This window comes from Carassius carassius, chromosome 38 (assembly GCF_963082965.1).
Source record: "Carassius carassius chromosome 38, fCarCar2.1, whole genome shotgun sequence".
Taxonomy (NCBI): Eukaryota; Metazoa; Chordata; class Actinopteri; order Cypriniformes; family Cyprinidae; genus Carassius; species Carassius carassius.
The window spans coordinates 9197787-9220056 of record NC_081792.1 but is presented as its reverse complement, the minus strand read 5'-3'; the positions used below and the strand labels follow the sequence as shown (position 1 = coordinate 9220056).

Below are 22270 nucleotides of genomic sequence, written 5' to 3'. Positions count from 1 at the left end.
GTAGTTAAAAAGACATAAAAGGCTACTTATTTAATTTGGGAAACAACCAGGTGTATTTACAATATCATGTTTAATATTCAATATATAACATGCCTTTATATTTTAGGAAGGATATCCCTTACAAGGGGATCATTATACCTTGTATATTGCTTTAATAATCTGCACTGAATTATGTGTGTTTAAGGCCAGCAAGATCTTACCAAAATCCAAGAAAATGTCTGTAATGCCATTAACGGAAGCATGAGTCTCTTTTGTTTGGGCGTTTTTGCTATGATGTGGACTACAGCTTCTTGATACGTTGGCCAAGCAGAACGATGGACTCGCTCAAAGAGTCTATGAGGCCTTGAATGCTGCCCATCGGCTACAAGTGGAGCTTGGCAAACATATTCTTTGACAATAAAATAAACTGCATATTTAATAAATGCAACCTTATCCAGATTACATCCAGGTCCTGACTGATTTTCTATCTCTGCAGGGTTTTTATGGCTATCCCACTTCTCTTAGAGGTGAACCTCAATTATCCCAGCATCGCTATAACTGACTTGACACAAAGTCACCTCAGGCAATTCTTCAAGGGCTCTGAGATTGTGGAAGCCGGACGTCTACAAGAACTTGAGACCAACACCTTTCACACTGAAGTTTCAGCATCTTAATAACTGAATACTAGGGGTGTAACGATACGTCTATTCGTATTGAACCGTTCGGTACGAGGCTTTCGGTTCGGTACGCGGTACGCATTATGGACCGAATGGTTCGTTGGATTAATTAATTATATTTGGAAAAAAAAAATTTGTGAAATATAATGATATGCGTTCAACAAGGTAGCCCAATAACCCAAACAACGTAACAGGCAACGCCCCTGACACCCCTGAAGAAGAAAAAAACACCAACTTATATGTTTATGTAAAAAAAAAAAACGTATATGTTTATGTTAGGCTACTCAGTCAGGCGCTCGCTCACTCAGTACACGCTGAAGGCTCGTTGCAAAATGGCCAATGCGTTTAACAGACCAGAAATAGAAGATCCTCCAATAACCAACAGGTCTGGTGTTTGGGTGCACTTTGGATTCCCTGTAAGCTATAATGGTGATGGCAAGAGAGTGGTGGATAAAAAAAACAACGATATGTCGCATCTAGGGTAACGTTACACCAGCGGGAATACAAAAAAAAAAAAAAAAACACCAGCGGGAATACTTGAAACATGTCAACTCATTTACGCCGACATCACCTTAGCGTGTCAGTATCTGGGAAAAGACGGAAAAAAGGAGAAACATACACGCAACAAACTATCCCCGCAGCATTTAGACAGACATTTCCAACGGATTCAGACAGGGCAAAAGACATCACCACGGCGATTGGTAGGCTACATTTACGTTATAGCCGCGGATATGAGACCTTACTATTTACCATTGATTCTATCATCACCATTATAGCTTACAGGGAATCCAAAGTGCACCCAAACACCAGACCTGTTGGTTATTGGAGGATCTTCTATTTCTGGTCTGTTAAACGCATTAGCCATTTTGCAACGAGCCTTCAGCGCAAACTGAGTGAGCGAGCGCCTTACTCTGTAGTGGAAAACGTAGGTTTTAAGAACATGCTTAATGGAATTGAGCCCCGTCACAATATTCCTTCACGAGCCCATTTCAGACAGACCGTAATTCCTGCTTTGTTCCAAAAACATAAGCCCTACAGAGAACCAATTGAGTAAAAACACACTCAATATAAAGAGTTATAGAGTTCCATATAAAAAGTTACATCTTTGTATTTGTTCATAACTAATATAACATTTTCATTTTTTTTTTTATAAGGAGCTGTTTTTGTTTTATACAGTATGCTGCTAAGAAAACACCATAGAAGATGGGTAAAGAATAGCTCTATCATTGTTCAATGTAAAAAAAAAAAACATACTTTGTTAGTTTTAATAAATAAAACATTTTTTAAAAATCAAGGAAATTTATCTGCCATTTTTTTTCTTTTTGCTGTATCTAAAACGTACCGAACCGAACCGTGAGACCAGTGTATTGTATCGAACCGAACCGTGAATTTTGTGAACCGTTACACCCCTACTGAATACCAATCTGTTTGAATGTACTGTTGCATTAGTGGCATACATCTGATTTCAGTTGGAAGACCAGTTTGTGGTCGAGATTCTAGCGATTGCTGAAGAGTGGGATGGTGTGTTTCCTGATCAGAAGTACATCTTTGGGGATTTCACAGAGTGACTGTGGGCATATCACGGATCATCCAGCAGCTGTTGGATAAAACATCGAACATGCGCTCTAATAATTCAGCTATTACCTGAGAATGACTGAAATAATACAATATCCAATCAAATTTGTTATCAGAGAGAAATGCTCCCCAGAGGACAAGGAAAACATCACAGCCAAAGCTCTAGACCTTTCTCTAAGGTATAACTTTATCACAAATCTTACCTCAATGGGGTTTACCAAACCAGAGACTGATGATGAAGATGAACCGGTCATTGCTGACAAGCTGACTGAAGGTACTTGCAGCTTTATCTATTTTTTTTTACTTTAAAGAGACTGTACCCCTAAAACATTAAAATCTGTCATAATTTTCTTACCGGCTGCAGCAGATAATGTAATGATGCAATGATACATGAAGCAAAAGTTAGAGGTCACTTCCTAACCAAGCAGTTTTATTGGAATTGGACATTTTTCCAGTACAGTAGACCATTGGTGATGCTTCATGTCCTATAGGAAAGCCTCTTTTTCTAATTTAGAAAATTGAGCTGTTCTGAACTTTTGACTGGTATATGCAGTTTACAGGTATGTAAATATAAAATTGATGCCACAATCATTTCCGGATGAACCCTCCACGAATCTCACCCTAGTGAATAAAAAATAAAAAGAATATGTATATTTAAATTTATTTTAAATACAATTATTTAGTGATAAGTGCCTACTAAAAATGTCAAATAAAAATACCATGCAATTGTACTTTTGCTATGTTAAACTACTATACTTAGTATAGTAGTAAGTCTTCTAAATTAAAGCAATTAATATTGTGCTTTATACACTTTAATTGTGTGGAAGTAGTGCTGAGTTTCAAATAAGATATACTATTTGATTGTGCTAAAGTGGAACTATTCCAAGTATACTTTAGGTACATTTTAAATTTCCTGCATATCAAGACAAATATTATACAGAGATATCCTTATTTAATATATAATACATAAGTAACCTGAGATGTTCCCTTTCAATGGAATTTCCAACTGCATCCTCTAGGGGTCACAATGGGGAACGGTATACCCACGCCACCATGCTCAGGGGAGTGCTGGCCAGAACCATGGCGAGCACAAAGTCCCAACTCTGCCATTTCCATGGGAGTTGCCCCTAGGGACGTTAGATGGCTGTACGTGACATTATCCCTTACGGCCAAAGGCCTAGGCTACATACCCAAACTTACCTTTTAGGGCCAGACTCCTGGGCCTGGGGTAGAACTCAAGGCTGGTAATCAAGAATAGATTCTTTTAAAGGGATACGACAAGGAGCCTAGCATCATACTAGCCTTGGCCTGTAACACAGGGGCTACCACTTGATCTCGTATAAGCTTGCTGAAGGAACTGTCTCAACAGATCCCTAGTAGCAACACCCAGTTAAAATAGGTATCCTGAAGATATATAGGTGGAGCACGCCCAAGATGAATGGGGCTTTTACCAGCTCAAAAAAGGGGACACAAAGCAACTGTGCGAAATCCTCACCATATAGGATTTTAGAAAAGAATGCAAAGTACTAGCATCCAAACTTACCACAGTGTGGATTTTACAAAGTGTGCAACTCTGAAAGAGCAGAAGTGCATCCCAAAACCAATATGTTCGAGATTCACCAACTCGATCTAAGGTATGAATGCTGGAGTGGCTAGCAGTAAATATCTAGCTGAGGGGGCAAACACCCAGCTATCAACCGAGAGGGGAGCTTGACCTACCGCTGCTTTGGGAAAACAGAATTCAACTCTCAGATAAAAGAAGATCTCAGAATTCCACAAGAGAACAGTGCACTCTCAAGCACTGCTAATACTACCACGAGAAAAGCCCACAGAGCGAGGAATCCAACTCCTCAGAAGGGGAGATAACTTGAGTGCTCAACAGGAAGCACCATGCTCTCTATAATTCTCAAAGCTGAGGGGAGCGATGCTTCAAAGTGTGTTAATAGACACACTGGTTGAGTGAAACCCAAGGTACCAGGGTCTAACCAACTCAGAAAAAGGGAACAAATCTAATACGCGTAACCCTTACTGTACAGGATTTCAGAAAGTGCACAGAGTCTAGCGTGCACACACTTACAACTTATGGGGATTTTAGAAAGTGTGCAAAGTGTTCAACATGCACATTTACCACCATGTGGATTTCAGAAAGAACACAGAGCTTACCGTGTACGAAGGGGGGGTGGATGTTGCTCACAGAGGACCTACCTTAGAAAGGACAGAAAGCCACAGGTCCCAGAAAACACTGCAAAGAAAACTCACATAACTCATATATATATTTATAGAATGGATCATACTCACTGTAAATTTATTTTGAATCATTGAAAATTTCCCTCTCAGATCATTTCATATGATCTTTATGTCTAGTATCCTCTTTTGGGCCTAATTATTTTAGGAATGAATCAGCCTTGAACTTTGAAAGTTTAAGTAAACTTATTCTACATAATTTATTTATTACCCATCTGAATATATGCTATTCAGACCTTTACTTATTTGATTGCATTTAACCCCTCTTCCTGTTTTGGTTATACACTTAATCACTATTGTTTTACTTATTTATTTACTATATTTAATTTCATTTTTGCATATTTTGCCCATTTATTATTTTTTTTAATTTTACTTTTTCTTACCATTTCTTTACTTAGTGTATCCTAGCTTGGGAACGACACACCTAAGCCCTAAAAGGAGACATTGTTATCCCTCACTACGAGTTCAAATAAATTAGAAAGACAACTCTCTTTCACTTAAAGTTTATTTTGTTGGATTAGTTGTGCAGCAACTAAAACAACGCTCTCCTTGTAGTTGAGATAACCGCTACTGAGACTTACCATCTCCGTCCTCTCTCTCCTTTACTTTCCTCTTCTCTTTTTACATTTGTAGGACACTGCCCATGGAGAAGATGTGAACACTTGGCTGAGAGGCATGACAGACAGCCTCACTCCAAAGACATTTGAACTGTTATTATTTTTAATAATAATCCTAATCCTGAGAAGATTCCTGACACAAGATTCAAGCCAAAACAACAACCACGAGGAGCTAGTCAAGATTACCAGCTCACTAAGCTATGCCTTCACAACCCAGCTGAAACTGAGTGAAAAGCACATCACCCATCTTCAAGAGGAGCTGACACATGCTCAACGTCGCATAGACAAGCTGAAAGTGAAAGTTCAAGATCAACTCGAAGCACCCAGCGAGAGGGAGCAGGAAACAACGGAACAAGTTATGAAGCTTCAAGCAGCCCTGGCAGCAGCTCAGCTCGACCAGCAACATGCAACGGCTGCTCAGAAAGACCTGGTAAACAGACTCCAGTATGCCGAACAGCTACTAGAGAAAGCCAAGATAGACATCAGAAACAAGAATTCTGAAATTAGTGCTTTGGAAGAACATCTTGAAAGGTACAGAACTGAAATGAAAAATCTGACCCAACAACTAGACGATACCAATGATGAGCTCTACATGGTCAGAAAAGAACTCCAATATGCTTACGAGCAGAAACAAGAGCCAAGAAAAGAGAAACATCTCTTAGCCTCATCACGGCTGAGCAAAGCAGAGTCCCACGTCCAGGAACTGGCATTTGACGAAAGGAGCGAAGGGCCACAACCCAAAACCTCACCTGCCTTCGCCACACAACCCTTTCCTGCCAACGAAAGAAAACCTCCCGTCCAAGACCTTGGAGCTGCACATGGGATGACCATCAAAGACCTCAACAAGCTGTTTAAAAACATCAGCAGGTTCAACCCAAACTCCACAGAGGGCCACGACATCCAGGCTTACCTGCAAGATATTGATTTTCATCTGGAAATGAGACCTCATGTGACTGACATAGACTGGTTATACCTCCTTAGAGCCCTGTCCTGTCCAGAGGTACTAAACTTCCTAGATCGACAGCCCAGTCAAACTAAGTCAAACTACCAGCGACTTCGTGAGGTCCTGATTAAAGAGTTTACAGACCCAGAGTCTGAACATGGACTGTTTACCGCCTTGAAAACCAAACAAGGTCGATAAGAGACTCCACAAGCTTACTACAACCGACTCCGACAAGCCTACTTTGGTGCTCACAACCAACCTGACCTTCCTAAAGAATCTGCAACCTGGAGTCAGTCACCATCTAGGTGTCATGGCCTGTCCGAACTCCATGACCATCCAACAGTTGCGTGACATAACACAGAAGGCCTATAACAAACAGAAGATGGCCTCAAAGAAAGGTAACAGAACCTCCACACTCTTGAACTCTGTCAACAAAGACTCAAGCCTTGCACTGGATGACACCCAGTGGCATCACAACACTAGAGTCTTCCATCAAGAGCACAGAGAACGTGACACCCATGTCCACAACCGTTTTCAGCCCAACTGCTGGAAAAATCCATGGGACCAGCCACGCTTCTCAAGAAACCAAAAGGATAAGAACATCTGGAAACTTAACCAGACATCCAAAGGTAATCACCTGACTCATCCAAGAGCAACTCGTGTGGGTAAGCGACAACAAAACCCACCTCAGCAACACTCAGACATGCACAGTGCTGAGTTTGTGCAAGAACATGACAGCTTACCATCAGAAGACATGGAACAAGTCATGAAACAACTGAGAGAGTTCCTTCAAGACCATTCACATTCATATGACCACAAAGTTGAGTCGTGCTCACTGTGACCAGCGACAGAACGGAAGGCCGGTGATCACCTGGTGCACCACATCAGAGATGACAAGCACCTGTTCAACAACGACCCAGAACGAACGACCTCTTTCACGGCCAACCGTTGATGAAAAATCTGAGGTACTAAAAGACATCACCTCAGTCACTAACAAACTGTCAAATTAACTCCAACTCCAAGAACCAAATTCCCTGTCTGCAACAGCAACCACCAGAGCACAGAAGGTCAGAAAGTCTGCTACGGCCAGAAGGCACCACAAGAAGAATGCAACATAGGAGACAAAGTTTTGCAACCCAGCTTCACCCAGGCGTGCCAAACTGCCTCCGAATGTCTGCTAAAGAACTTCCTGCCTTGCTGGACTGACCCCAATTAGACCATGGACACGCCCTCATCAAAGCCAAGGATGCAGAGAGCCAGTCTTCAGTGACATACTAGAAAAAGGGGGAGACAACACAGACTTGAACAGATCTGACCACACATGCACTACATCATCAACACACACAACATTACCTACACCCAGAGGTAACCACATCTACTGATAACACATTCAACAAACATATTCTTCCCACAGGTAGAATATCCAACTTTTAGCATAACAAAGTTACACATACCCACCATGAAGAAATGTGCAGCCATCCTCACAATATGTAGAACACCTGACACTAAGTTAAGGTTCATGACACACTAGCTGCACATGACATCCTAGCTCAATAGTACAGTAGTTGTAAGCCATGCTAGGAAAACCCACAGCAGCTTTGTTTTGTTTTGTTCCTCTTTTACCTATCCTTCTCCTCCCTCTCTTTCCTGAGTAGGTGAAACACCTAGACACCCTGCAAGGGTCAAAGGTCTGATATTAGGATTGACTCTGAACACCTAATATCCGCCAGCCACTCTAAACTGTATGGAAGCCAAAGAGCTCCATGCATGATAGGTCAATTCATTTAATTGAAAATGAGGTTTCTAGAAAACTAACGGTAAACGTGTAAAGTAAGACAACCTAGAAGAACCAGACAAAGTTAACCACAAATTTGATTGATGAATCAAAATAAAACAACGATTTCCAAAACGATCTAAACTATCCTCAATGTCCTAAACTACATTGACTAATTGAACTTAACCATGTGTACCTAAATAACCTGATGCCTGCACCAGTACAGTAACTGTCATGGAGGTATTGTCTTGTTGTTTGCTGTGTTTGTCTGCTTCTTCTGCCTTTGTTTCTCCAGCGATCGACGATGTCTTCAGCTAAACACCTCGCCGATCGAAAGGGGGATATGTAGCAGAAATGACTCGAACCAGACAAATTAAAGAGTCGATCAGGGCTGTGGCTGAAACATGAGCCAAATTCCTCAGTAAGGCAACAGGAAGTCATAAAACATTCTGTGCCACAAGTCCCAAGCAAGATAACCAACCAACCAACGCTTTCACAGAACAGCTTTCAACATTAACACCACTAGAACAATTATTGACAATTTTAATTCGCAGGAGAGATTGTCAAATTTGTTGTTCGTAAGTGAGATGCAACGTCGGACATCACATGTAAACCCATGAGAGTTAAACACTTCCTTAAACACTTCCCCCACCTAGCAGAACCAGACTGAAATTCCTAAGGGGGGGGGGGGGCCTTTGAACCTCTGGTCTCCACAGAAATCTTTGTCAGATAATGACAAAGAAACTGTCTTTTGTACATATATATGGACCAAAATGAACTCCAAAATGACTTCTAAATGAATATCAGTTATTGTGTAATATTGTGTATGTCTTTTAATAACTATGGAATAGCTTAAGGATACATATTCATGTCTAGTATCTATGTAATCGAATCTGCTTGTTTGAAATAGTCCTGACCATCAATTATTTGTCAAATGTATCATATTCTTGTTATATAGGAATCATGTCCAAAATTAGACCCTGCAAGAGCGGGAAAATTCGGACCATATGCTTGGTAAGATAACATATGATTTATGATACCCCCGAGCCAAGACAATATCTGATTGGTCATGACAACATTTGAGGTGTGGCCAACAGGCCAGTTTAAATACTCAGGACACCATAAAATCTTGCTTTTAGTTGTTAGCTTTGCTTCTGCTACTAGTCATGCCTGCTTTTAGTCTCTAGCTATGCTTCTGCTATTAGTCATGTCTGCTCTTAGTCTTTAGCTATGCTTTTGTTATCAGTCATGCCAGCTTTTAGCTTTACTTCTTAGCTTTTAGCCATGCAGTTTGTCATCAATGTTCTTTGAGCGCGGTTCCAGCGTGCTTCAGCCTGCACGCCTGCTGCTACTTAGCCACGATGAGAAGAAACACCACCTAGTCTCGTCAAACTTTACTTCTTTTCTTTTCCGTTTGAGAGTTTCGTGTTCTGAGTTAAGTTTTGTAACGTCGAGTTCAACTTCAACCAGCCACACAACTCTGCATCTTCAGCCAACGCCCAACCACGTGCTTCCCAAGACGTCACTTCAACGACTACTGAACTTCCAGCCAATCAGCGACATCGGGGGAACCCCATTTCAACGACAACTTTACACAGGCAATGTACCTTCAGACATTTGTACTGGTGTATCTATTATAATTTTAACCTCATTGAGGAACTCAATGCGATGGTTAATTAAGTGATTGATGGTTGTTCATGTCTATGCAATTTAACGTATTGCTGTGAACTTGGGATTCCACATTTCCATTCTCTTAAACTCATCTTTCCCTAACTTTCGATCTTCCTGCAACTTGTGTGAATGTGTGCGTGCGTGCGTTTATGTGTTAGATTAGTTTATATGTCTTAGATTTATCTAATAAAGTCTTATTCATATTGAAAAGAGAAGTATCTTGTGTTTTGTGCTTCAAGTTAATGTCTTAAACTGCCGATCTTGTTACTGTGCTAATTGATAGTGTTCTCACTATAGTTTGGATATTAATATCCAGTGCAGATTTGATGTTAAATGGCTCGTTCATTGAATCGCAGGGCGTCTCAGTGATCAGCCGTGAAACAGTGATTCTGTTCAAATTCCCTTTAAAATCTTAAATGATTCCCTTTGAGCTAAATTGACCTGTTTCCCTTACATCACCCACCATGGTTTCCGCACTGGAGCCCCGCTCAAGAGGCAATCCAGTGAACCCTCTAGTCCGGACCATCAGTAAAGTGTCACTATGAAGGTGGAGAACTGGTAGTTATAGGGGGATTAGGAAAGGGAAGATAAGGCCAGATGTAAAACCCCCAAAGGGAATGAGTAGATACTCAAGTATCACTCTGGGCCGGGTTTCCCGATAACGATGTATCTTAGCTCTTAAGAGCGTTTTCTACGTGCAAACTTACGAACGCTCGCAGCAATTCCACGAGCGTTTCCCAAAAATGCACTTAACATGAACGTGCGAGAACGCGCTCTACGTGCTACATACGAGTCGCTGTCCATTCGCGAAGTGCTGAAATTTAACCTTATATGGAATAGTATTCTGAACGTTTAACCTAATAATTGTCATCTGTTTTGGATTACCAATCAAGACAATCAAGTCTATATAAAACACCTACATACAGGCGGAGACACTGACAAAATGGCTGAACAAAAAAACAAGAAAAGATACCTTTCAAAAGGATAAAATTAATGTCCTCTTAGAGGAGATAGAGAAAAACAAAGATGTGATTTTTACCAGATTTAAAGGACACCATACTAATAAAGAAAAACAAAACATCTGGGAGGACATTGCTACCAAACTAACTGCAACCAGGGGTGTTCAAAGGTCAGGGAAGGAGGTCCGCAAGAAGTGGCAGGATTTTGCAAGCCTGGCAAAAAGGAAGAGGGCACTGCAGAGGACTACAATAAAAAAAACAGGTGGTGGGACCAATGAGTCCCCCCTTCTTACAGCCGAGGAAGAACAGGCATTGTCAATACTTGGCACAAGTGCTTCAGATGGAATTAGTGGTGGTATTGACATCCATGGAGGAGTAGGGATAACTCAACCTGAGCCTGAACCTGAGTCAGGTCCTTCATGCTCAGAGGGCCCATCAGTTTCATCTGCCATCTCCGAGCACCTACCATTTCCTAGTCCTCCAAAAAACCCTCCCAGGCCACAGCCTCCATCTTCAGTGGTCCAGACTGCAGCCACAACAACTCAGCATTTTGAGAATGTCTGTAGCTGTAGTCAGGACCCAGTGCAGCTGGAGAGAGAGAAACTAGATGTCTTGAAAGACATTAGGCAATGCCTTCAAGAAGCCAACGAGAGAGACAACAACTTCCAACAGCAGCTCATTGAGCTCAAGAAGGCCAAACTGGCCTTAGAAGAGAGGAGGCTTGCACTAGAGGAGATGAGTTTTGCAAGGCCCTCAATTTCTGTGCCAATTATCTTGCCAGAAGACACAGGTAATGTGATTTATTGTTTCAGTAAATTGTGCAATGTGAAATGTTTTCTATATGTAGTTATGACTCATCTCACTGTACAATGTATTTTGCAGGTTGTGGGGAACTGAATAACCCAAATTAATAAAACTATGCAATGTTTTTATTAATAAAGCTATATGCAGTGTTTTTGATGTCCATGTGTTTGTTGAACCATGCACACGAGGCCTAAGACCATATGAAATAATATAATAATTGAGTTCTTCCAAATGTTTCTGAAGTAAATGGCTAATGGTTGATGATTATTTTCAGACATAAGCATTTAAGTTTCAATATTATTAATATAAAGTCTATATATTTGGCGTGACAGATAACACAAATATATATACAGTACTTCATCTAGCCAATACATTTCTACAGGTATAGACAAAAAAATCAACAACATTTTTTACCAGTACTGTTCTATGTATACATTTTTTATAATAAGCACAACTTTTCATCATTATGAACAGAGGATAGATTAAAGGAATATAATATGTAATCTATACAGTTTCTAAGCATGCCACACCTTCACTTTCTTCAAGGTAGGGCCTAATGTCATTACTGAAATTGATGATAGGCAGTGGGATGTGTTAACATTATCACAGCCTGATGACCTTCACATGGTTTCTTCAATTAAGCTAGGATTAGTATAGAGTTTACACCTCACTAGACTTGCAGAGGAAATCATGGCTGCACAACAGTGTGCTCTTCAATTGAGGGTCAGAGAAAGACAAAGACAGAGACGACCACGAAGTAGACTGGTGACTTTAAATGCCTTCATCAGACAGCATCAAAACCCCATGGATATCCTTGATGGCATGGCTATAATAAGGCGATACCGTCTGCCAAGAGGACAAATAGCCCAATTGCTAAATAGCATTGGACCTCAGCTGATGCGTGCCACCAGGAGAAATTTTGCCTTGTCCCCTGAAATCCAACTCCTATCAGCCTTGAGATTTTATGCAACAGGCAGTTTTCTCCAGGTACTTGGTGATGGGCTTGGACTAAGTAAGGCATCAGTTTCAAGAGCTGTTCAAGCGGTCACCAATGCATTACTTCCACTTGCTGTGGAACACATTCAATTTCCAGCATCAAGACAGGACATCACAGAAATACAACAGTATTTTTTAACACATCATCACATCCCACAGGTCATTGGAGTGATTGATGGTACCTTGATCCCGATCCTTACACCATCTGTGGATGGCCATGTATATATATATGCCACAAAGGCTATGCAGCTATCAACTGTCAAGTGATCTGTGACCATAAGGGTTTGATTACAGACATTGTGGCAAGGTGGCCCGGAAGCACACACGACTCCTTCATGTTCACCAATTCATCTGTTGGTCATGAGGCACAAAATTTACAGGGACAGTGGAGGCTGCTTGGGAACAGTGGTTACCCACTGAGGCCATATCTCTTCACGCCTGTGGCTAATCCTATGAATAACAGGGAGACAAATTTCAACGAGGCACACCGTGTTGCACGTAGTATTGTGGAACACACAATAGGGAGTTGGAAGATGCGCTTTCGGGCAATTCACCAGTCCAGCGGTGGTCTTTTGTTTGCTCCACAAAAGTGCTGTGCAGTAATAATAGTAACAGCTTTGCTGCACAACATTGCAGTGCAGATGAGAGTGCCCTTACTTAACAGGGAGGAAGATGAAGAGGTGGAGGAGGAGGAGGAGGAGGATGTGGAGGACGAAGATGGCATGGGACCACATGGCCAACCAACAAATGCCCAATACATGGCTGGTTTTCGTGCACGTCAGCAAGTCATTGACAGATTTTTTTTAATTCATTCCTATTTTGCCCTGTCTTTGAAGCAAATTTCCCACATTACTTCTTTTATGGTTTTTTTTGTTTATTCATTTAATTTAGATGTGTTTTTTTATCTTGTTTTCCCATTTTTATTTATTTCATTTATAAATTCATGTAAACAAAAAACGAGTACAATAAAGTACAATCAAAATATGATTATATTACTCGCGTTGCAGTGTGTTAAATCTAGATAAAAGTGTTGTCCTGCAGGTGTCCTCATAAATCTGTCTTCTTACGATGCACTTAGGGATGTACGATTACCCAAGAGCACTCGTAGATCTACGAAGATTTTCAAGTGCTACTTAAGCTACGATGCTTTTGGGAAACAGACCGTAATATTAAGATCAATCGTACGATCGTTTTTACGATCAACTTAGGCTTACGATGCTTTTGGGAAACGCAGCCCTGATCCGGACTAAAGCACTGACACCTTGTCTGGATCACATCCCTTATGCCTTGCCTACTTCCCCTTGACCCACGATTCCTCCTACCCCTACTCGCAGGTGGGGGAGGAACGCGAACCACAACACTAGCCTTCTGTGCCCATCTCTGATCCTCAGACTGAGACAGACCAGGACCCCATGTTGTTTAAGCTCAGACCTGGACCTTTGTGGAATGAAGGGTTTGAAGGCTGCTGAGCACACCTTCGCTTTTGCCGGAATTTATAAACCACCGACTCGACGGATTTACTAAAAGGTTTGTGACACATTAACACTGGGTGGTGTTCTTTTGATTCACAGAGCAGCGAGAGGACACAACAGAACTGGGTAAGAGGAATTTGACTGGTACACCATAATTGTGGACATTAATACGTAGCTTATCTTACTTGTGTTACAAAATATCTGGAATTAGCACTTTATATATCTATCTCACAACTACTTTAAGATATGAATTTTAAAGAGAATTCTTACATTAAAGAAAAATATCTTACATGTTACTGATGAGTTTGTCTCTCGCAGTTCATGGAGATCCACACTTCATCATTGAGCTGCCAGATCAGAACGATGCTCTTTGTTTCAACATTGATGACAAACCTGGTAAGAGACCCACTTACAGGTGATTCATTTTGTCAAAAAAAATAATCAAAAACGAAATAAAACCAGAAAAATGTTTTTCAATGTGGGTAATTGTAACTAGGTTTATTCTATTTCTGCTCAAATTTAATCATATTCAGGCATTGTAGTAAATGGCCAGATCATTGGTCGATAGACCAATCTACTTCGACTGTAAACTAAACGAGACAATGCACACTGGCATGCAATTATTGCATCCAGCTGCCACTGATCACAGCGTGAGTATAAGAAGGCAGCAGGTGCAATGCATACCAGCTTTTTTCTTCAGAGCCGAGTAGTATCACTCTGCTCAACTGTGTCTGCTGTGAACTACGAGTTCAGCACGCTCTCGGAAGCTTCGTGTGTTGGCGAGACGGTGCTTCAGCGGCGGTCGTTCCTGTGTCGAGTGAATTGCACACTTCAGGCTGTACTACCCCTGTCCTGTTGCAAGCGGCCATCTCCCTTGTGCACCTCAGCACTAAAAGAGCATTTCCTAAGAGCAAATTTCCTCTAAAAGAGCTCCACGGGTGCGTCTTTATAAAGACGAAGTATCGTCCTTATAAGGATGCCGTTTCACCCGTGAGTTTCTGGATGCGTTCATTACCTGGCACGGGTTGATGGTCACGATCACTGCCTCCCGTGTCTGGGAATCAAGAACACTGAGGTGGCTTTCATTGATGCGTCATGTTCTCATTGCGGGAACATGACCATCTCGGAGTTGCAAACCAAGCTCCGCTACATTCAGGGGGGCGGAGTTCCATTGCCGCTGCTGCGATCTGGGGCTCGTTCTGGCGGCCGATAGACCAGAACCACTTCCGGCAGTAGCGCGGCTGGTTTGAGGGTCACAGTAATGGCAAACCCGCAGGGAACCAACCCTCTGGGGACCACCACTCCTCTTGCACCTCCGATCCAGTGGAGCATCCAAGTGGTGCCGTAGAGCTGGGCGCAGGCAGGCTGCCCCTCCCTTCCTGGCCCCCGTGCAACCTGGCGGTGAGCAGAAGAGCAAGAGGCCCCGGGATGGGTGACCCAGAGAGAGGTATCTGTTTTCTGGGGGATGGTGAAGGCACCTCTCCCTCCCCTGGAGGAGGGCCAGGCGGAGAATCTGGAAATCTCGACGAGAGAGCAGTTTTCTTCCTCTCTGGGTCCCAGGAGGGCACGGAGAGTTACGGACGGCAAGCACCGGACCTCACTCATCCTCCTCCTTCGCCAGATGGCATTAGCGGGCAGTTTGAGAGCGTCAACAAAGGCCCTACTCACGCACCTTCTGCCTCTGTTGGGCCTTCGGGTCAACTGGGAAAAGAGCAAACTCGTGCCGAGGCAGAGGATCTCTTTTCTCGGTATGGAGTTGGATTCAGTCAAACAGACAGCACGCCTCACAGAGGAACGTTCGCGGTCGGTGCTAGCCTGTTTGAATACGTTCAAGGGCAGGACAGCGGACCCACTGAAACTTTTTCCTAGGCTCCTGGGGCATATGGTAGCTGCGGCGGCACTTACACTGCTCGGCCTGTTACTTATGAAACCGCTCCAGCACTGGCTTTATGGCCAAGTCCCGAGGTGGGTGTGGAAGCGTGGCACTCACTGGGTCCAAGTTACACCGGCCTATCGCCAAACCCTCACCCTGTGGTCAGATCTTGCATTTCTCCGGGCAGTGTTGCCCCTAGAGCAGATCTCCAGGCATGCTGTGGTTTACACGGATGCCTCCACCATCGGCTGGGGGGCCACGTTTGATGGGCATGCAGTTTCAGTGGTTTGGGCAGGCCCGCAGCTGCAGTGGCACATCAATTGCCTAGAGTTGTTAGCAGTGCACCTTGCCTTGAACCGTCTCAAAGGTCTCTTATGAGGCAAGCATGTGCTGGTCCAAACGGACAACACGGCAACCGTTGCGTACATCAACCGTCAAGGTGGTCTGCGCTCCCGTCGCATGTCACAACTCGCCCGCCACCTCCTCCTATGTAGTCATGAGGTTCTGAGGTCACATTTCGCGGTTCACATTCCGGGCCTGCTCAACCGTACAGCTGACGAGCTGTCTCGAGCAATGCTCCAGGGAGAATGGCGACTCCATCCCCTGACGGTCCAGCTGATTTGGAGACGATTCGGAGCCACTCAGGTAGACCTGTTAGCTTCTCCAGAGACCTCTCACTGCCAGTTGTTCTACTACCTGACTGAAGGAACTGGCACCATATTGGCCCACTCGGACCTGGTTCCCCGAACTAGTGCTCCTCGCGACAGCCCCTCCTTGGCCAATTCCTCTGAGGTTGCCGCTATTGCTGCGTACCATGACCACGTGAATGGGAAGTCTTTGGGTAAGCATGACCTCATCGTCAGGTTCCTTAGAGGGGCCAGGAGGTTAAATCATTCCTGGCACTCCCTATACCCTCTTGGGACCTGACTCTAGTGCTTAAATCACTACAGCAGGGCCCATTTGAGCCTTTGCATTCAGTTGAGCTAAAGTTTCTTTCATTGAAAACTCTGCTCCTGCTTGCACTGGCCTCCATCAAGAGGGTAGGGGACCTGGATGCATTCTCGGTCGATGATTCGTGCCTAGAGTTTGGGCCGGCTGACTCCGAGGTAATTCTGAGGCCCCGGCCTAAGGACCTCAGGACTTCAAACCAGCTCTTTGTCTGTTACGGAGGCCGGCAGAAGGGGATTGCCGTCTCTAAGCAGAGGGTGGCCCACTGGATTGTGGATGCAGTAGCCCTGGCTTATCAGGCTCAGGGTGTGCCCTGCCTGTTCAGGTTGCGAGCTACCTCAACTAGAAGTGTTGCATCCTCCTGGGTGCTGGCTCTTGGCACCTTGCTGACAGATATTTGTAGAGCTGTGTTCTGGGCAACCCCTAACAAGTTTGCTAGGTTCTATAGCCTTCGTGTAGAGCCGGTATCCTCCTGTGTTCTCCCCTCCAAAAGATAGTGGCACTGAGAGGCCCCGGTTAGTGTTGGCTTGCTTAAACTGCTCCAGAGTGTCCGTACTGTAGACCCTGTTGAGATCCTCCATCACCCTAGGCAGCTGGATGCGGCGGAACGTCTGATGCCGGGCCTTCATGATGAATCCATGAGAACCATGGAAGGCTGGGTTCCGTACTGAGACCTAAGCGGTACTCATATGTGTATAGTCCACGGTATAGCCTTAGAGCCCATGTTTCCCCGGCAGACTTCTGCCTTCCCAAGAGGGTTTTAATCACCTCAAATTTCTCCATATACACCTAAACGAATGCTATATGTGTATTTGCTCCTGAGACCTCCTTCGGGAAGGATGGGGCTTCCGCAGTGTCCCTGTTCCAAGCGGAACGGGTACGTTTTCCCAGTGCTATCCAATCTCACCCAGTGAGGAAGTGCTTTGACAATGGTGAGTGGAACTACTTGTTCCGAGCCCCGGCCTACACCTAATAGGGGCGCAGGCCGCTCGCACAGGGTACTGGAAGGGGCAGCACCCATGGTGCTTTGGTAGATCCCATTTTGCGTCGGTCACTGACGTGGTGTCTAGATTGACTGACTGAAATGGAATGTCTCGGTTACGTATGGTAACCCTCGTTCCCTGAAGGAGGGAACGGAGACGCCACGACCCATCGCAATGGCTTTCGTACCGCTGCTTAGCTGCCGGGTCTCAGCGAAAACCTGGTATGCATTGCACCTGCTGCCTTCTTATACTCACGTTGTGATCAGTGGCAGCTGGATGCAATAATTGCATGCCAATATGCATTGGCTCGTTTAGTTTACACTCGAAGTAGGTTGGTCTATCGAAGCGATATCCCATTTTGCGTCGGTCACCGACGTGGCGTCTCCGTTCCCTCCTTCAGGGAACGAGGGTTACCATGCGTAACTGAGATGTTTTTCTGCTCTGCATATTTTGCAAGGCTGCATGAAGTTCACCCAAAGAAATATATGCTTCCAACACTGCATTACTCTCTTCTTTGACTTGGGGAAGACCCGTATAAAAACTCTGAGCTATCACTTACTCATTTTGGTGCTCACATTTATACAAATTATTATAAAAACCAACAGCGTGCTTTTGAATAACAGCATGATCAGACAATACATGCCCAGAGTCAGATTTGAAACTATGAATTAATCTTTTTTGACCATTCTTTCACTCCAATCCCCCAAAAAAGTGTGATGGCACATCCATTTCCATTATATTCCTAAAACGGGACCTAATCAGAGCTCCCTGTGCCGATACCCCTTACAAGTTAGTTAGCACAGTCTTCTTAACATCAAGAGCTTCAAAAAAAAGTTGATCCTTCGTGGCCTCAGCTAAATGCTGGCGTTTTGGTAACATTATCATTACAATGTAATGTATATTGTTGACACAACTGCTTTGTTTGGAATTTTCCAAAGTCCCACAACTGTTGTAAGGACATAACATATTTTTTTAATGATTTTTCCTAAAGGCTACAAAGATTTCTTTTAAAATTTTTATCTTCTAATAAAGCTGTATTAACTTGCCAGTAGGCACTATTAGTAACAAGTGAATGATCAGAAAACCCAATAGGGCTAATAACAACATTAAACTGATATTTGAAACAATAAAAACGATCAAGTCTGGCCATGGACAATATATTGTCTTTTCAATGAGTCCAGGTATACTGACTTTGATTACCATGTAACCCTCTCCATACATCACATAATTCATGGGTCTCTAACAATTGAATCAAACAAGTACGAGAAGCAGAATGAGATTCAACATGATTTCTATCAAGTCTATTTTCTGTAAGATTTCCAATTCCCACCTATAAATAAAAAATATTTTTCTTTACAATCTATAATAAAATGTTCAAAAATGTCAATCTCTCCATACCAACAGCTGGAGCATATAGTAATAAATATTTTTTTGTTCTTGATAAAAATTTAAGTCATTTAGTTTTTTCCCCTGAGGACCTTTTTTTATTATTCTGTTTTTGTCCCTGAGATCTATTTGATTCATCCAATTTCTGTCCCTGAGTTTCATCTGACTCACTATGTTTTAAACCCAGAGAATCAATGTTCATTCTGTTTTTTTCCTTGAGATCTATTTGACTCGTCAAATTTTTGTCCCTGAATTTCATTTGTTTCACTCTATTGAAGTCCCTGAAATACATTTAGTTTTTCTTTTTCATGAGACAAATTTGTTTTATCAAATTTTTGTCCCTAAAAAAATTAAATGATTCCCTTTCAAGGACCCCTTTCGAACTGTGTCCTCTAGGGGTCGCTATGGGTAACACCTCGTCGTGACCCGCGTCTGAAGCATACATTAAAAAATCACCAACGAGTTGGCCGGCGACAGCCTCTGACTTCACTACCGGCACGATTATAAACCAGGAGAAAACGTCATTCTCTTCTTCGTCTTCACTGACTGTTCTGTTTGAAGCGTGCATCTGAAAGAACTGGTAAGAACGATCTTTCTCTGTCTATTATGCCGACTACTATCAAACGTTTAGACAATGTGTGCATCCTTGTCTGCATTTTTTGACACCCGATGACACACGTAATCTTTGCGTCATTTGTTAGGGTGAAGAGCACGCGAAAGAAGCTATGAGAGGATGCCCCCTTTAGAAAGAGCTTTCTTTCTGCAGGGAAGACATCCTCTCTTAATCTCCATCCTTGCCATCTAAGCCCCTTCAAGAAATACATCTCGCTTAAATGGCAAGGCATACACAGCAGCAGGTCAGGCCTTTGAGGAGGTAATCTGCGTGCACTGTGAGCGTTTTTCAATGAAAAAGCTTCACTCTCGTTCTTCTCTCTTTCCAATGAAAAAAGAAAAAAAGGCAGCCATCTGCTTCCTGTGGTTCAGGACACGCCGCTGCTGAGGCACGGAGGAGAATGAGCTTGTGAGAATTTCAGGTGGATCTGTCTGAATGGTTTAGAGAGGGACTTTCCCTTTCACGCTCGTAATGGCAGCAGACGACAGAGAACCTCGGGAGGATGATGTTATATCTTTAACACTTTCTGATACTGAGATTAGTGCTCTGCTGGGTTTTTACCCAGGAAAAGCAGGAGATAGTCGAGGACGGTGAAGAAGCTGAGCCTGAGCCTCCTCAATTCTCCTGCCCTGCGTATGTAGAGCTGTTGGAGGTTATGGATCGCACCACAGCAAAGTTGGACTTGCCATGAAAGTGCGCTAACAAGGTGACGCTGTGAAGGTCTTTCTGACCATAGCCCTCCAGCTTAGATGAGCCTTCCATTTCTGCCTGATCTCCACACAGAGAGCGAAAAGAAATGAAAGAGGCCGTTTTCTTCTCGCATCCATCGGTTTCAGCATTAGAGTTGTGCCGACATCGAGGGGATGCACAAAAGCAGCTATGAGAGGATGCCCACTGTAGAAAGAGCTTTCTTTCAGCGGGGAAGACATCATCTCTTAATCTCCCTCCTTGCCATCTAAGCCCCTTTAAGAAATACATCTTGTTTAAATGGCAAGGCATATGCAGCAGCAAGTCAGGCTGTGGCTTTATTACACACGATGGTGGTACTTCAAGCATATCAGACTGATCTGCTAAGAGACCTGGATAGAGGCGAGGGCCTTTCTCCTGATCAGGTAGCCGAGCTGCGCCACACCACAGATATCTCTCCATGCTACCAAGCAGGCCGCCTCCATCATGGGCAGGACTATGGCGGCCATGGTGGTAGTGGAGAGACATCCCTGGATGAACCTGGCAGACATTGGGAAGAAAGAAAAGGCTTTCTTTTCAATGCTCAGGTTTTGCCTTCTGAACTTTTCGGTATTTCCGTTGAGACGGTGATCGAGAAGTTCAGGGAGACGAAGGCGCGCTCCGCTGCGTTCAGATCCTTAGTTCCACGAAGGTCCAGGTCTGAGCCCAAACAACATAGGGGTCCTGGCCTGTCTCGATCTGAGGATCAAAGACGGGCACAGAAGTTTAGTGTCGCTACTCGCGCACCTCCCCCACCTGCGGGCAGGGGTGAGAGGAATCATGGGTCACAAGGAGGTAGTGAAGTGAAGTGAAGTGACATTCGGCCAAGTATGGTGACCCATACTCAGAATTTGTGCTCTGCATTTAACCCATCCGAAGTGCACACACACAGAGCAGTGAACACACACACACACACACTGTGAACACACACCCGGAGCAGTGGGCAGCCATTTTTTATGCTGCGGCGCCCGGGGAGCAGTTGGGGGTTCGGTGCCTTGCTCAAGGGCACCTCAGTCGTGGTATTGAGGGTGGTGAGAGAACTGTACATGCACTCCCCCCACCCACAATTCCTGCCGGCCCGGGACTCGAACCCACAACCCTTCGATTGGGAGTCCGATTCTCTAACCACCAGGCCACGACTTCCCCCTAAGTAGGTAAGCAGAAGCTAAGGGATGTGATCCAGACGAGGCAGCGTTCTCTTCTGAATCAGAGCGATATCTAGGTATCTATTCGTTCCCTTAGGGGATTTTTAACTTCTGCTTTTTTTTTAAACTTGAGCAGGGCTCCAGCACTGGAGGGTGGTGCTCAGTTACAGTGTTTACTAAACACTCGTCAGCACCAGCCATCCGGCTTCATGTTCCGGTATTAGGCCGCTGAGATCACTGGTTACTGCGGGAGCCTCCTTGATCAACAGGCCTGGCACAGCACTGCAGGGAATTCCTTGGATGTCCGGCAAGGTCACCCTGAGGGGTCTCCTGTGTCTCGTTCCCTACTCAGGGAACCATGGTTACATTCATAACCTGAGACGTTCTTTTCTTCTTCCTTTTGTCTCTGAGATTTACTTGACTCTAAACCCTGTTCTATGTTCTCAGTAATTACTTTTTCATGGCAGGCATGTATGAGGTGACCCTCCATCCCACATCCAAAGCATCTAATTTTAAATAAACGTTGTAGTCATAATCAGGGCCTGAAGTTAACTTTTTTGACCACCAGCCACTGTGGCAGGTGGATTTAAAAATCCACCTGCCACAGTAACTTTTTACCAGCCAATTTTTTTTTTTTTTGGCCTCATAAAGGTGAAAAATAGAAATCACACAAACGTTGTTCTTTAACTTGTAAGAATACACATTTAAGTGATGTCAAGTTATTAACAAAATCATTATAAGTAATAATAACTCTTAGACTATAATTTTTTTTTTATCTTTTTAATTCATTGATTTGCTGTGTCACACAGACATATTCATATGTCATAGTCATATATACTGACTGCTGCTAATCTGAGTCCACAAAAAAGGAGCAGATGCACTCCT

General features: G+C 43.6%; 1 protein-coding gene and 1 long non-coding RNA gene across 2 annotated transcripts in view; both read right to left on the bottom strand.

The window, feature by feature from the left end:
* The window catches only part of LOC132119277 (calcium/calmodulin-dependent protein kinase type 1-like), a 497060-nt gene that overhangs the window by 229701 nt on the left and 245089 nt on the right, over positions 1–22270 (bottom strand). The gene's annotated exons all lie outside the window — the stretch shown is intronic.
* On the bottom strand, positions 3706–10118 carry LOC132118991 (uncharacterized). Its single transcript, XR_009426091.1, has 3 exons — positions 9935–10118; positions 4395–4524; positions 3706–3946 (listed from the first exon to the last, which is right to left on the bottom strand). It is a non-coding gene; the product is annotated as an uncharacterized LOC132118991 (long non-coding RNA).